The sequence below is a fragment of the Callithrix jacchus genome, chromosome 2 (assembly GCF_049354715.1).
Source record: "Callithrix jacchus isolate 240 chromosome 2, calJac240_pri, whole genome shotgun sequence".
NCBI classification, from domain to species: Eukaryota; Metazoa; Chordata; class Mammalia; order Primates; family Cebidae; genus Callithrix; species Callithrix jacchus.
In genome coordinates, this window is record NC_133503.1 from 172,390,473 (window position 1) to 172,407,016 (window position 16,544).

The 16,544-nt window shown below is 38.4% G+C and overlaps 1 long non-coding RNA gene across 1 annotated transcript; it reads right to left on the reverse strand.

Annotated features, from left to right (window-relative positions):
• Nucleotides 1–3,684: 3,684 nt before the first annotated feature.
• Nucleotides 3,685–10,134, reverse strand: LOC118148928 (uncharacterized). Its single transcript, XR_004736021.3, has 3 exons — nucleotides 9,910–10,134; nucleotides 4,867–4,985; nucleotides 3,685–4,756 (listed from the first exon to the last, which is right to left on the reverse strand). It is a non-coding gene; the product is annotated as an uncharacterized LOC118148928 (long non-coding RNA).
• Nucleotides 10,135–16,544: the final 6,410 nt, after the last annotated feature.

Consider the following 16,544-nt stretch of genomic DNA (forward strand, 5'->3'; position numbering starts at 1 on the left):
GGGTGACAGGGGGATGGAGGCAGCAAACCACATTGCCATGTATGTACCTATGCAACAATCCTGCATGTTCTTCACATGTTCCTCAGAACCTATAGTGCAGTTATAATATATATAACTACAAATTTCTTGATATTCTCCCTTCAAAGGTAGAACCTATTTTCCCTCCCTTGAGAATGGGTTGTATTTAGTGACACTTCTAATGAACAGAATGTGGCAGAAGTGCATGTGTGTGACTTCTGAAACTAAGCCATAGAATACATTGTGCTTCCTCTTTGATCTCCTTCTCTGGATTGCTTGCTCTGTGGGAAGCTAGCTGCCATATCTTGAGGACACTCAGGCAGCCCTATGAAGAGATCCATGTGAGGAAACAAGGCTTCCTGCCAACAGCCAGTGAGAAACTGAGGTCTCCAGTCAACAGCTCTGTGAGTGAGCCCTTGTGGAAATGCATCATCCACTTCACTTCAGAAGACTGCAGACCCATTTGACATCCTGACCACACCCTCATAAGAGACTAGGCTGCACCTAGATTCCTGATTCTCTTAAAGTATTAGAAATAATATTTGTTGTTTTAAGTGGCTATGTTCATGGATACTTTGTTAGTCACCAATAAATAACCAGAAGAAAGCTGATGTAACTAAACTAATATGAAAAATATATATGTATATATACACTTTAAAGCAAAAATGAGATACATTATGGGAAGAGGATTTAACAGTTATATATAATAATTCTAACTTTACATCACCTAGTAAAATAGCCTAAAAACATATAAAGCAAAAACTGATGGAACTACAGGAAGAAACAGGCAAATGCATATTCATGCTATAGGATTTAAAAATACCTCTATGGAACTGATAGAACAATCAGACAAAAAAAAGTAATGATATAGAATATTTGAACAATCCAGTTAAAATTTATGTATTTAAATAACGAACAACTGCAGACCATATATTCTTTTCAAATGCATGCAGAAAATTTTTAAATTGCTAGACCATAATGCAATTCTTAACAAATTTCAAAGGAGTAAAAACACACATATTCTATGACCACAGATTAATGGATCATAAAAAGATAACTAGAAAATTACCACATGTTTGTAAAATATAAAATATATTTCTCAATGACCTTTTGGTCAAAAAAAGAGACCACAACAAATTTAAAAATATTTTGAACTTAGTGATAATCAACATATGTGCAGAATTCAATTAAAGTCACATTTTACAGGCAAATCTATAACCTTAAACATATATGTTAGATAGGAATAAAGCCCAAAAATCAATAATTTAAACATCCATCTCAATAAGTTAGTAAAAAAAAAAACCCTCAAAAATGGAAGAACTAATAAAGATAGAAGCCAAAATTAATGAAACACAAAAACATATAACAGAATTTTAAAAACCAAATCGATTCTTTGAAAGAATAGTGAAGTTATAAAAGGGTTTGCAATAATCCTACCTGGCTGGGCTGTAATTTAAGACATATGTGTTTTCTACTACTCTGTTTGGATCATGAACCCAGTGCTGGTGCTACAGAAACAAAATATTGCCCTCAAGTATAAAAGCTAACAACAGTCTAGCATGCAGACCAACAGTTAGCAGATGTCAAAAAAGCTGTGTTACAAGTGTGACAACCGTGGCAAAAACAGGAAGCCACGGGAGTCCATGGAAGGGCAGAGTGCTGAAAGATGAGTAACACATAGCTAGATGGAATCTTAAAGAAAAGACGACTCAGGAAAGAAACATCAGGTACAAAGCAAGACAAAGCTAGTATCTTCTGGGACCTGCAAATAGTTTTACATAACTACAGTGTGACGTATAAGCACAATGTGAGAGCTTTTTACCTCCCAAATGGCTCAAATTCATCCACTCACTCTGTCTCCAATGCCAAACCCTTTCATAAATTACCACCTCTTTCCTACATTACACAAAAGCCTCCCAGGTGGTTTTCATATACGCATTTCCCTGCTTTACACTCCAATCTTCACATTGAAGCCAGCATAATTTTTCTTAAACATACAAACTCAATCCCCGCTATATATTCTTGCAGCCCTGTGTACTTTACCTTCAAAACATTTATTATAATTTGTAATTAAATTTATTTTATTACTACCTATCATTTACCTACAGTCGATCCTTCCACTAGAATGTTTAGGAACTGGAAATTATAAGCCCTGTGCATTTTGTAAAGCCCTGGTTAAAATTATACCTAGAACATTAAGTTGTAAGTGGAAACATTACTTCTTGAGAAAATAGAGTAAGACCATTGTTATGACAGGTATCTTGAAAATGTAACTGAACTAGTTGTTATTCTTTGTCACTATACAAGATAAGAAAATAAAGTTCCAAGGATATTTATACTACTGTGACCATGACACAGGAAAACCAGAGAACCAGCCAGGGAGGATAAAGTTCACATTTAAGTTAAACATAAACACATTTAGTGTTGTCATAGTCTGTCATCATGAAATTTTTTGATAATGATAAGCAGCTTCCCTTGATATTCTTCTACTGTACTAACTACATTTTTTCTCCCACAGAATATTCAAAAGCTGTGATTATTGCAAATTGATATTTTTACTTTTTAAATGTATTAAACATCAAAACATCTAACAAACATAGTTAGACTATGATAGGAAATTGAATGGGCTCCTGGTATGGTTTGAATGCTTGTTCCCTCAGAATCTCATGTTGAAATGTGATCTCCAGCATTGAAGGTGGGGCCTAGTGAGAGGCATTGGATCATGGGGTGGATTCCTCATGAATGGCTTAGTGCCATTGCCCGAGGAGTGTTCTCACTCAGTTAGTTCAGGTGGGATCTGGTTGTTTAAGAGTCTGGGACCATCTCCCTCCTTCTCCTGCTCCTGCTCCTCAGCCACATGCAAAACCTGGCTTAGTCTCTCCATGTGCATGCCAGCTCCCTGTTGATTTTTCATGTGATTGGAAGCTTCTTGAGGCCCTCACCAGAGGCAGATGCTGGTGCCATGCTTCCCATACAGCTCGCAGAACTGTGAGCTAAAATAAACCCTTTTCTCTATAAAATGTTCAGTCTCATGTGTTCCTTCATAGCAATGCAAATAGATTAAGACAGTTCCTTAAGTGATAGTGAACATGCTAGCATGTTAATAATTAAATTGTTATCTGTGGGCTAACTTATTTTATTCTTTATCACTATTTAAGTCACATATGTAAATGACATGCATTCATTTGTTAGTTAGAAACCACTGAGGCCCTTTTTTTAGCTTCATACAAGTTTGAGAAAAATAAATTATAAATTCTAAGAGATTAAATTTTAAGTAAATTTTTATGGAATTAGAGCACATAGAACATTTTCCAAATTATGCATCTGTCATGAGGTGACTCTTCACAAATAGAATATATTCCAGATCAAGAAACAGAATACTATCAGCACCCTAGGAACACTCCTTGTCCCCCTCCAGTGCCTGCCCCCTAAAGGGAGCCACTATCCTGACTTTCAACAATTTATATTCATTTTTCCTATTATGAACTTCATATAAATAAAAGTATACAGTACATAGCCATTCAGTTCTTCCTTTTTATGCTTCACATTGTATTTGTGAGATTCACCCATGTTGTTGCATATATTTGTGGCTCATTTATTCTCATTTCTATAAAGTATCCAGTTGTATGATATTAAATAAAGACAAATTAGACTTAGATAGGGAAAGACTTTACTCAAAAAGATTATTGCAATAGGGGGAATATGCCAACCTCAGATATCTGCAAGTGTCTCAAAATCAAATAGAAAGAAGCTCTTTTTTACAGAAGGAGAAAGACAAGCCAAACCTTTGTGGAGGAGAAGGGCATGGAATGTGGGTGAGCAGGTGGCAAAATGAGGATATTTCAACAGGAACTATTTTTTTTTTCTATGATCAGTTGATTTTCGGGATGAGCTGTTACAGATGTTCAGTGCTTGCTTAGACTCGAAGGAGAGCCAAAGTCTAGGAATCTTTGTAGAGGAGAGAAGCCTGACTACAGTTTGGTCAAGCCACAGCAGAGGGTAAGAAATGAACTGTTGTGAACACATGGTCAGTTCTTCTTGTTGCTTAAGGCAGTGTGTTTTTAAACACTGTTAGGGACAGAATAAGAGTATTGTGAGGCTAAGCCTGATCCCAGTCATTTTCAGGGGTGGGCTGGTCTTCATGTTCTTCTTGACCTTGAATGACTAGCTGTCATGTTGTAAGCATGCTGCCTGCCTGACAGCTAGTGGAGGGTCTTAGATATCAGGCACTTAGCATAAGGTACACCTTGTGATGTGATTTGCTTGGTCCAAAGGTCTTGAGAAAGCTCTCTACCTCTCTATTTGTAAGATCTACATCCACCTATAATGGCTCTCCTCCCTAGAAGTACCCAACATATGTTGTTCCTGTAGCCCAAAATGAATCAGAAATGTGAATGAAAATGTTTTGAATGGAGGAATTGTTAATGGCTTGGGAGCCCATGGGAAAGGCAAGAAAACTTTCCCTACATTGAAGATATCAACTTGGATATAGTATATGTGGCCCAATGATCAAGGCCAGGACTGATATGCATCTCTTCTCCAAATTCTGGGCAGTTCCTGCTCCACTTGACCTCTATTATTCTCCATTGTTCTCCATGCTTCTTTTGTGATGTAGAGAGGCAGGATAAATACCTCAGCTGTGTTTGCATAAAGGCTGGTCCTAACTAGCCTTTCTTGGCCAAGCGCCCACAGATGTTATAGTGAAGTCAATGAGCATTTGCCTTCAAGGTTCAATGGCCTATGAAAGTCAATAGAAGATAAGTTTAATTTTGTGTCACACTGAAACTTCGTGAAATATAAGTTACGGTTTTCAGAAAATTGACTCATTGAGAAATTCATAAGACTCACCAAATCCCACAGTCTCCACAACCTCTTTCGCCTTCTGCTCAAGCAGAGGAGGAGGGCGTATAGAGCCAGGTCTTGAGTACAGTTGGAAAACACAGTGAGTCATTTCTGCTTGTCCATCTCTATTTAAAAGAAAATATCATTTCAATGATTTCATTTTTGATGCAAAACCCTGCTTAGTCCTAGAACTATAAGTGCTTCCACACCCACTATTATTGAATCCATCATTAACAGTCACTTATTTTTTGGTAACTGTAATTGCATGTTTGAGAGAGTAAACTAAAACCACCATGTGACCTGGCTGCTACCTCATTGGCACAGTTCTATCCCTGAAAGTGGTTACTTAAAGAATAATGTGATGACAATGGATGAGATGATGTCCACACCCTGAGTCAGGGTTATTTTAGAGACAGCCGTGTGGTAAGTGAATCCCTATAAGATAATGTTTATCTTATAGGGAAAATATGGACTCCATGTTTTCTGTTTATAAGGAAAAAGAGGAAAACAAGAAGCACTGTTGCCTATAAACCTCTCTGCTGAGGAATGCCTAGTGTTAATGGTATAATTTTGATACCATGTGAAAACTGGATTGAGAAACCTAATATTGCAGGCAGTATTGTAGAAGATAGTTAAGGTAATTTATAGCGCATTCTGAGTGATGATTCAGCTTTGTGTTGTCCTGGTTCCTGGATTTTCTTCCTTCTCTTCACAAAAGCCTGTTTAGGGACCATTTTATTGCTCATTAGCACCTCACTAAGAGAGCTGGCAAGACACGATGGAGACAAAATTTGCATCATTCAATGCATTTGTATTTTTTGGATTCATAGAACATTTCTGAAGGAAAGAGAAGCAGAATAACTGTAAAATGAGGTTTGAAGACCTCTGGGAAGTTGGATAATGTACCTTGTCCTTACCCCATAGCAATTATAAGCCCATCAGTTTGAGTGCCTTTATTGTAAGCACTTTAATTAGATTCGCAAAGCAAATCCCATAATGCTGGAAACTATATCAGGGCCTCTGATACATAGACCTTTTCTAGGTGCTTGGGATTGGCCTGTGATAAATAGTTGATTGCTGCTCCAGCCCTTATTTGTTCCTTTCTGATGTCATCCCTATGGGGCTCTTCCAACATCAAGCTTCTAATCTGAGGGCATCCACAAAGCGAAATGACAAGTGCAAGAATCAGTGCTATACTGAAACATTTATTCTTTTCAGGGTGATCACTTGGGTATTTGATTTGTCTTCTGGCTTGCCTTTGAGAGCCTTTGTTTTCCGGATTCTTGGCTGTCTTACCCCTCCCCCTGACAAGGAGTACATGACTTTGTTTCTCCATAATCTCCATAATCAACACCTCCCTTTGTGACAACGAAGTACATCCACTAAGCTTCTTGTGTAGTGCAACTCACTTTACTTTCTAGATGTTGGGGTAGAGGTGAACAGATGCCCTGCTGTGTCCCATATTCACAACTTGTTGGTGACCCTGGGAGAGAACACATTGTGACTTTCTTCTGGAAATGTCAACATCTTACACATATCAGACCAGAATTTGCCTTCTATGCCAAATCCAACATAAACGTATCTCCTGGAATGGAGATACTGCTCTTCTGGATGGACTGGAAACTCGATGGGAAAAGCTGTGACAGCAGCTGTCACATTGCTAGACCTGACACTTGTCCTCCGTTTAGTATCAGTGTGATTTGTAACCAAATTCTGTTAATGAAACTGATATTCTTTGATTCCCCTTTAGTAGAAAATGATGGGGGGGGGGCAGTTTTTACAATTATGCCTGAGGCAAATTTCAATGTGAAGATTCAGCCATGTGAAATAAACTTCCTGGTTTGATGCTAATATAAATCTATGGTGATACTTTACATTTTCTTATTCCAAAACCCCAATTATTAGCAAAGCAAAGGGAGGAAAATGAGATCCCTATTAGTACATTTGTCTTATATTAAAGGGTCCAGGTAAAAGCTTCCATCACAGTTGTGGATCAAATTGTGTCCCCCTGAAATTCATATGTTGAAGCTTTAACACCCAGTATGACTGTACTTGGAGATAGGACCTTTCAGAGGTAAAGTTAAATGAGCTCATAAAGGTGGGACCCTAGTCCAGTATGACTGATGTCCTTGTAAGAAAGGAAAGAGACAGCAGAGATGCACCATGCACAGAGAAAAGACCATGTGAGAGCACAGTGACAAGGGAACTGTCTGCAAGCCAAGGAGAGAGGCCTCAGGAGAAACTCTACTTAGCTGACACCTTCATCTTGGCCTTCCGGCTTCTAGAACTGTGAGAAATAAATTTCTGTTGTTTAAGCCACCCGGTCTGTCAGTCTGTGGTATGTTGTTATGGCAGTCCTCGATGACTGTTACAATTGTCAAAAATGTCTTCTTAGGATAAGGTGAGAAAGTCAAGCCTTTGAGCTTTCGGTTAAATTTATCTTTTGTGGATCTATGGATTTGGTTGCTTCGAACAAAACTAATGTAGTCTTTTTATAAAAATAATATCAGAGCACCAATAGAAGAGTTCTCTCTAAGAGTTCAAATCAAGACTTAACAGCTGGTTGGGGTAGTCTGATGTATTTAACACTGCCCAAGGAACCTGCTGGCATGTCGGGCATGATTATTTCAACCAGAAACACCTAAAGAAGGAAATGTACTAGTGTCCTCATTGCGGTTGTGTTATGTTGATCATTCCATGAGCTATATCCTTCTCTTCTATCTGCATCTCCCAGATTTTTTTCAGTGCGCTAACATCTTTTATAATGGAAAACTAAAACATGATTGGCTTGAAAACTTTATATATGTGCGTCTATGTAATTATATACATAACATTTTAAGCCAATTACATTTTCTTTTTCATGTTTTATATATTTTATATGTTTTTATTGTTAATATAGGTAGAAACAATGTTGTCATGCTATCTACAGTTAATCTGGGGAGCCAGGAATGTCTAACTGGGGATGGATTATGAGAAAAGAAGGAAGTGATTATTGAAGAAATGACATGAGAGGCGATACAAAGAAAAGGGAATAGGGCATACTTGGGGAGAGTTTTATTGTGCCACTGATGTGGTAAGGATATATGTATTACAGAAAATAAGGCTGGAAAGACTAGAGACAGATGATTGAAGACCATGAGGGCCACGTTAAGGACTCTGGACTTTATTAGGCAGGATCAATTAGAACACTATGGTATTAGTACACCAAGGATGACTGCACAGTGATGGTGTAAAGGCTTTGAGCAGAGAGAGGGTAGTGCTGGAGAGACAGCTTAGGATGCTACAAAGTAATCCTTGAGAGAGTAGCGGTAGGTCTGAAGAAAATGGCAGAGGGGATGGAGAAGAGAGGATGGATAAAAAAGGATATTGTGTAGGTAGAATGGACAGGAGGTGGAGGTAGACTGGAAGTAGTAGAGAAGGAAAAGTATAAAGTAATGACATTCCAAAGTTTCCAGCTTATAAGATGGTGAGAATGGTAACTCCATGGTCTCATGTAGTAAACCCAGGAGGAGAGACAGCAAATGTTTTGATTTTAGACATGTTGAAGTTCTGATGTTTATCTCTATGGAAACACAAAGTGGGAGACTCAGAGAGCACTAGAACCAAAAGAATGGTTCACCTTCCTAAGAGATCGAGAGTGTAAACTGATCATAGGAGAAAATCAAGGATGGCCTCAGAAGAGACCCCCCACTTAGAGGGCTGGATGTGGAAGAAAACAAGCAGCCATGGGGGAGAAAGAGCAGAAATAACCCAGCTATACGGAAACAAAAGTCTGAGATGATATGATGATATAGAAAGTATGAAGAAAAGCTTATTTAATTTACAAGAAAAAAAAACATTAAAAAGTGGGTAAAGGACATGAACAGACACTTTTCAAAGAAGACATACATTCAGGCAACAATCATATGAAAAAATGCTCAACATTGCTGATCATTAGAGAAACGCAAATCAAAATCACAGTGAGATACCATCTCACACCTGTCAGAATGGCTATTATTAAAAAGTCAAAAAATAACAGATGCTGACATAGAGAAAAGGAATACTTATACACCGTTGGTGGGAGTGTAAATTAGCTCAACCATTCTGGAAGACAGGGTGGTAATTCCTCAAAGACCTAAAGACAGAAATACCATTTGACTCAGCAATCCCATTACAGGATACATACCCAAACGAATATACATTGTTTTATTATAAAGACACATACTGATGAGCATGGTGGCTCACACCTGTAATCCCAGCACTTTGGGAGGCTGAGGCAGGTGGATCACCTGAGGTCAGGAGTTCAAGGCCAGCCTGGCCGAGAAACCCTGTCTCTACTAAAAATATAAAAATTAGCTGGGTGTGGTGGTGCACACCTGTAGTCCCAGCTTCTTGAGAGACCAAGGCAGGAGAATTGCTTGAACCTGGGAGGCAGAGGTTGCAGCAACCCGAGATCACACCACTGCACTCCAGCCTTGGTGACAGAGGAAGACTGCATCTCAAAAAATATAAATAAATACATATATACACAAAGATACATGCATGTGTGTGGTCATTAGAGCACTATTTACAACAGCGGAGACATGGAGTCAACCTAAATGCCCATCGATGATAGACTGGATAAAGAAAATGTGATACATATACACCATGGAATACTATACAACCACAAAAAAGAATTAGATCTTGTCTTTTGCAAGAACATGGACGGAGCTGGAGGCCATTATCCTTAGCAAACTAACACAGGAACAAAAAACAAAACACTACATGTTCTCACTTATAAGTGGCTAAATGATGAGAACACATGGACATATAGAGGGAAACAACACTCACTGGGGCCTTTCAGAGGATGGAGGGTAGGAGGAGGGAGAACATTGGGAAAAATAACTAATGAATACTGGGTTTAATACCTAGGTGATGAAATAATCTGTACAACAAACCCCCATGACACAAGTCGACCTGTGTAACAGACCTGCACATGTACCCCTGAACTTAAAATAAAAGTTAAAAAACAAAATAAAATTATGCCACACAGGAAAAAAAAACTGAAACAAAAGCTTGTTGTATGCTTACCATGGTGTGAACATACTTGCCTCTTTGGCCTGACTGAATAAACAGGCTCCAGTAACCAGGGAAACCATTTTACTCCCAGAATCAACAATAGGATGGAGCCTTGCTGTCTAGGATAAGCTGGAGCTGGCTATTTATCCTAAGGCCCTTTCTTCCTGCTTCTTGACCTATAAGCTGGCCTCCCTGCAGCTCTCTTATCTTCAGCTTGTAGGGAGCATACTCCAGCTCAGAGAAAAACGGCTTCTCTCTTCTCTAGGCAACTCCTTCAATTTCATTATCTCTTATCAGCTACGTCACGGTCCAAGATTGTGATTCCAGAGAGCGGTGGGCTTGGACATTCCCTCCACACTTTGAGCAAGTCCAGAGGTTATCCAAACAGCCAATGAGCAAAAAAAGGGATCTCTCAAATGATAATACACACAAAGAAAACATCAACAACTAACATTGAGACTGCCCTGACCACCTAAGAACTATGCTGATTGATCTCACTTTATATCCAGGACCACCAACTTCAAATAGGCAATCTACCACACATGCCTAGTTTGTTCACCTTTCTATTTCCCTAAATTACTAGCTCATATCTTTTTCTCTACCCCCAAATCTCCTACTCCCTCACCTTTCCAACTGTTCTCATGTGTAACATTTAGAGACATCATAGAAGCAGTCACCATCAACTTTCTACCATCAAATCTATCAATTCATACCGCATTCAGTACCCAAACTGCAACTCTTCAGCTATGTTGAATTCACTATTACTGCTTTACCAAAATCTAGTCCCCCTCTACCTGGATCCTGTGCCCTCTCACCTGCTTTTTTTGTATTTTGTTTCTTGTATTATCCTCTCTCTAATGAGTACTCTCATCAGCACAGAAACACCAATACTTCCCATTAACTTTTCAGAGCCCCAGCCCCACAGGTGAGAATAAAGGTATAACATCTATTTCCTAAGTGTTTATTTTTTTAAATATTTCTTCTACAAACTCTGTGACCCCTTTTCCTCTTCTTTCTTCCTTAAAGTCTTCTTGCCTCACATATTCTATTTTATTTTATTAGACATGGTATAAAGAAAAACATAATTGTGGATTTAGTCCCTGTTTTGGCCAATTATTCTCTCAGCTTGTGGATACAACACTCTTCCTAAAACTTGGCCAGCTTTCTAGAAAATGCTACCAGAATATGAGAAGGAATAAGTAGTGTCAATTCTCTATTTATCAACAACAATTTGAAGCATATTAACTAAAACCAGATTTATTTTAAGATGACTGAGTCTTTGAAAAGAACCAAAAAGATTGTTTAAAGAGTAAAAAAATTACACCCAGATTTATCTCCAGGCTCAACAAAAAGCTGAAGAATGACTTAAGAATGTCCTTTTTTAAGTAGGAGAATTATTCATATGACAATGATTAATTGATCATCAATTCCATTAGTAATAAAAAAATTGGTGTTAATAGAAGCATGAGTATTAGTATATTTCTTAGTTTTTAGAGTTTGAAATGCATTACCAAATAAGTTTTAGTATCTTCTGCCCTAGAGTAGATATTATCATATAAAACATAACTGCCTCATTAGAATGGCTGTTCTTGAAGTCAGAGAAAGGTAATAGATTCCCTCTCCAAGACTCGTTTACCTCTATAATTCTGAAATGTTTGTGTTACTATATCAGTTATTTTTCCTTTAGTCAAATGAGTTTTTTCCATTCCCCAAGCTGTGATGAACTCTCAAAAAGCAGGTACATTAACGTTTCTAATCCAAGGATTTGAAATCCAAAATGCCCCTAAATCCGAAACTTGTTGAGCACCGACATTATGCCACAAATGGAAATTTCCACATCTGACTTCTAAATTGCATGTGCAAAATATACAGCTTATCTGACATTCCCCAGGGAGAAACAACCCTTCCAGCACCCTATAGCTGTGTTATGTCTTTTCTGCACACAGCATGAGGGTGATGCCCAACAACCACAGGTTGTCCACATGGTGGCCGAGGTAGTGATGCCTTTGCTTTCCAATGGGCCAATGTGCTTAAACTTTGTTTCCTACAGGAAATTATTTAAAATATTATATAAAATCACCTTTAGGCTATATGTATAGGGTATCTATGAAACATACACGAATTTTGTGTCCCCAAGTATATATATTCAGGTATTCCAAAATTCAAGAAAAATACAAAATCTGAAATACTTTTGGTCCCAAGCATTTCAGATAAAGCATGCTCTACCTGCAACAGACATGGAATTAAATGACTTCCAGCTCTATGTCCTTTATCTGCTTACCTTAGCAGGTCCTTCTGTGAATGGCATTCTCGTCATACAACCACAAGGAATTTTGCCTCTTTTGTTCCTTCTTTTTTAGAGATACAGTGACAGAAGCCATCAAGTTTTAACTATTTTTAACATTTTTACAACTCTGTGTGTTCTTGTGTAATTGACAAATACCACAGTATTAATTACTGCACAGGTATTACAGGTATAATACCTTCAGGTACTGATGGTATTAATTACCTTCAACTCACAATAGATTTTACTGCACAATGGTCATGAACGCAAAGAGTGCATTTGACCCTTAATTCATCTTCTCTCAGCCTTAGTTAGTGGCCACAAACATCCAGGAGCAATGTTATGTCCATGAACATGAAAGCATCGACTTTGACAGGAAGTCCAATTGAAGTTTGTGCTCCTGCCATGCTCCTAGTAGATGTGAGCCTTTTTGCTGTATAATTTATGTGGTTACTTTTTAAACTACAATGCAGAAAAAACTGCATACATGGTAACATGAGCTAACTAAGACAAAGACATAACACACTATGCGCTATAGAAGAAAACCAGTAAATTGCCTGGATAATTTGGGCAAAAAAAGAAAAGAAAAGACAATCCACATTTACATGAAATATCCAAGTAATTCTAATTTAGTACTTTAGGGCCTTTAATATCTAGATAACGGCACTTCTGCTTAATGCCTTCTGGGCCTAAATGATGTCTTCAGTGGAGGAAATTTTTCATTGAATTTTTCAATCATGAAGGTTTTTTAAAAACAAAAACTTGTAAATAACTCAAATCATTCATTTGGAGTGATATCTAGTAAGTAAGACAGCTTACCACATTTCATTTCACGTTTCTGAAACTGAATCAAGGTGTAACTTTAAAGTAAAATATTGATTGCCTTATCTGGCTCACAACAGTTCCAATGGCTACTCTTCTGCTGGAATGAGGGTTCCTGGAATGAGGATGCTATTTCGAAGGGCAACGTTACTGTTATGTGTAGGTTTTGTTTTAGAACAAATAAAAAAGTTTTACTTCCCTTCTTCTCAGTTATACTTCTTCTTAAAAGTAGATCCCTTTTTTAAAAAAGAATTTCTCTAGTGTCTCTTGCAGTCTCTTCAGCCTCTTGTAGCGTCATAAAGCCAAAGCCACTAGTTACTGTCAACAAAAAGTGTCCAACTCTGTAAAATATTTGAAGAGATTTATTCTGATCCAAATATGAGTGACCATGACCCGTGACACAGCCCTTAGGAGGTCCTGAGAACTTGTGCTCAAGGTGGTCAGGGTGCAGCTTGGTTTTATGTATTTTAGAGAGACGTGAGACATCAATCAAATACATTTAAGAAATACATTAGTTTGTTCCAGAAAAGCAGGATAACTCAAGGGGGACGGGGTTCCAGGATATAGGTAAATTTAAACATTTTCTGACAATTGGTTGAGTTTGTCTAAAAACCTGGGATCCATAGAAAGGAAATGTTCAGGTTAAGATAAAAGATTATGGAGACCAAGGTTCTTTTGAACTCTTATAGTACCTGTCCTGAGAGACAATAGATGACAAATGTTTCCTATTTGACCTTTAAGGTGCCAGACTTTTAGTTAACCTCATTAGGATTGGGAAGGCCTGGAAGAAAAATATCTAGTTATGTTAATAGAGATTCCTCACAGATGAAAATTTTCCCCACAAAGGGCAGCTCTGCAGAGCCATTTCAAGACATGGCAAAGAAACATGGTTTGGAGTCAAGTATTTTTATTCTTCCTTGTTTCATAATGTTATTGATATGGGAATTAAAAATTACTTAGGCAGATAGTGAGGCAGTCCTTGGTAAGGTTTTCCTTTTAATGAAAAGCAGGCCTAAATCATTTTCCTTTCTAACAAAGAGCAGCCTGTAAAATCAAGCTGCAGAAATAGATGCTGGTAGTTGTGCCAATCATGTTCAAAATGGTGGTTTCATCTTCCCTTCTCTGCCAGCCATGTGTATAATAAGGAGCAGACAAGATAGCTCCTTATTATACACATGGCCAAGGGGCCTTTTGCATATTATGATTAGGGTGGGGTGACCAGCCTTCCACACACACCATGTAGACATCACACCTGGCCGAACCAATCAGTGGGCCCTATGTAAATCGGACACCACCAGCCATGCCTATAAAATCTGCTGCAGTCGGCCATTTTTCCTTTTTTCATACACCTCTCTTGCAAGAGAGAGAGATGCTCTGCTGTCTCCTGTCTTCTGACTTTTAAATTCTTTTCCTTAGCCCACTCCATGTGTGTGTCTGTGTCCTTAATTTTCTTGGCATGAGACAACAAACCCCAGGCATTCAACCCCAGACAACAATGCTGCTTCAGTATGCCAGAGTCAGGTTGGAAAGTAAGTCATGATATACAGGGTTAAATAAAACCCATCTGATGAGAATTTGTGGTTTGTAGGGCTTGACTCCCCAGGACCCTTAGATAATAATTTGGGCAAGATGAAAATAATAAGAACTTAGTCCTCATTAGAAATCGGAGTTCTATAAGCAGGGAGGGACAGTATAACTATCCTGGCCTCAGCTAGCCAAACAGCCATCAAGTGCCATGTCCTTTGTCCCAGCTGCCCTCAGCATGCCATCCTAACGCCAGCCTTGTCACCAAGTGAAGTATTCATGCTACACAGCTTTGGAGAGTGGTCCAACGGGTGCATTTTAAAAAGAGTTAAATCTTAAACAGTGATGGTCTCTCTCTAGAAGCACTCATTTAATATTCCATGTTACTGGAATTTCTAAGAAGATAGAATTAGATTTATATTAATACTATGTTTCATGAGATGTTAAATTTTTTCTTGGTGTAGTGGAGATTGCCAGTGTTCTGCCTGGCATTACTGTGTGACCACCCCCTCCCCCGCCCAGCTTCTGTGTGTTCTTGCTTCCAAAGCTCACATCAGCTTTCTTGGAGAGCTACCAGAGTGCTCCTGGACCTCAGCCCACACATGCACAGAGCTGAAAGTCCCCAACCAGCCATCAGCAAGTGACCAATTGGTGCAGGAGTATGAGGAACAGCTTTTCTGCCCTGGGGTCAAGACAAATGCTGAGAAGATTGGAACAAAATGGAAGCCAAGGAATTCTAATTTCTCTTTGTCTCTTATCAGTCCAACAATAGTGATCCTAAATAGCTCATTTTTTAAAATCCCCTATAATTTGTTACAGTAAACCTTACTCAGATTTAAGTGAATGCTTTACTTGGATTGATGTCAGTCAGTCAATAACTTACACTGAGGAGTCCCTGTAGACAGAATACTGTGCTTATATTTAGATTCTATAAAGGATACATGAACATCTATCCTGAGGCATATATAGTTACCAGTATATTCTCTTTGTTCTTTTCTGGTTGATGAGGGATGTCTCATTTCTATGAATTCCATACAACCTTATAATGCATTACAATGCATATGTCTATGGAAAATTATAAATAGCATTTGGAAATACAGGATCCAGAATTGAGATGATAGCTAGGGAATAGAGAATGGTTATAGGAGGCAGGTGAGAAAAGAACCTCGGGGGAGCTCTCTGTTGGGAAGCTCAAGGCAAAAGATTACCCAGAGATTAAAACACAGCAGGTAGGAAGATCTACTACCTAGGAAAACATAGTGTCACAGAAGATAAAAAGAAGTGCTTTGAGAAAGATGCAATAAGAAACTGTGCTTCTTCATGAGCAAATCCAATCTTATCCTTCCTCCTTCACGTTGCTAGGGCTGTTCCACACACCACTCCTGTTGCTGCTGCATCTCCCAGCGGACTTAATGTGCTTCTGATATTATCTTTGTACCTAACACTGTATTTCCATGACATTGTATTTGATAGTAGGGAACATCATCATCACTTTTCTGAAGTCAGTTTGGCAGTCAGTCTTTTCTTGCAAATATTATTACAAGCTCTACGGAGTCATAGATAAGCATGGCTTCATGTCCCCCGCCACCTTCCTCCTTACTTTGGATAGTTGTTTCTTGATATCTGAATGCCAAACAACAGCATCCACTGTAGCAGCAACAGCCAACAAATGCACACGTTAAGTAAAAAGAAAAAGCAAAATGGATTTCCAACAGACATAGGTATTTAATGTAAATTTAAAAAACTTGTTCAACATCTTGGTGGTTTTCACCATTGATTTCACCCAAATGAGCAGGAACATTTTCAAGTTCAATTATTTCTTGGCTGCTATATTCTTGCCTTGTTGTGGCCTTAAGAAATGTTCACATTTGCAAACTGCACCAGATACCATCAGATCTAGTTCTCTCCCTGGGGCCCAAGGATGCTCTTCTTTTTCATCTTTTATTTTGATCATGGAGGTGTTTTACAGTTTATCCCCAATGGTAAATTAAATTCCAATTCTTTGAGTCAGAACAAT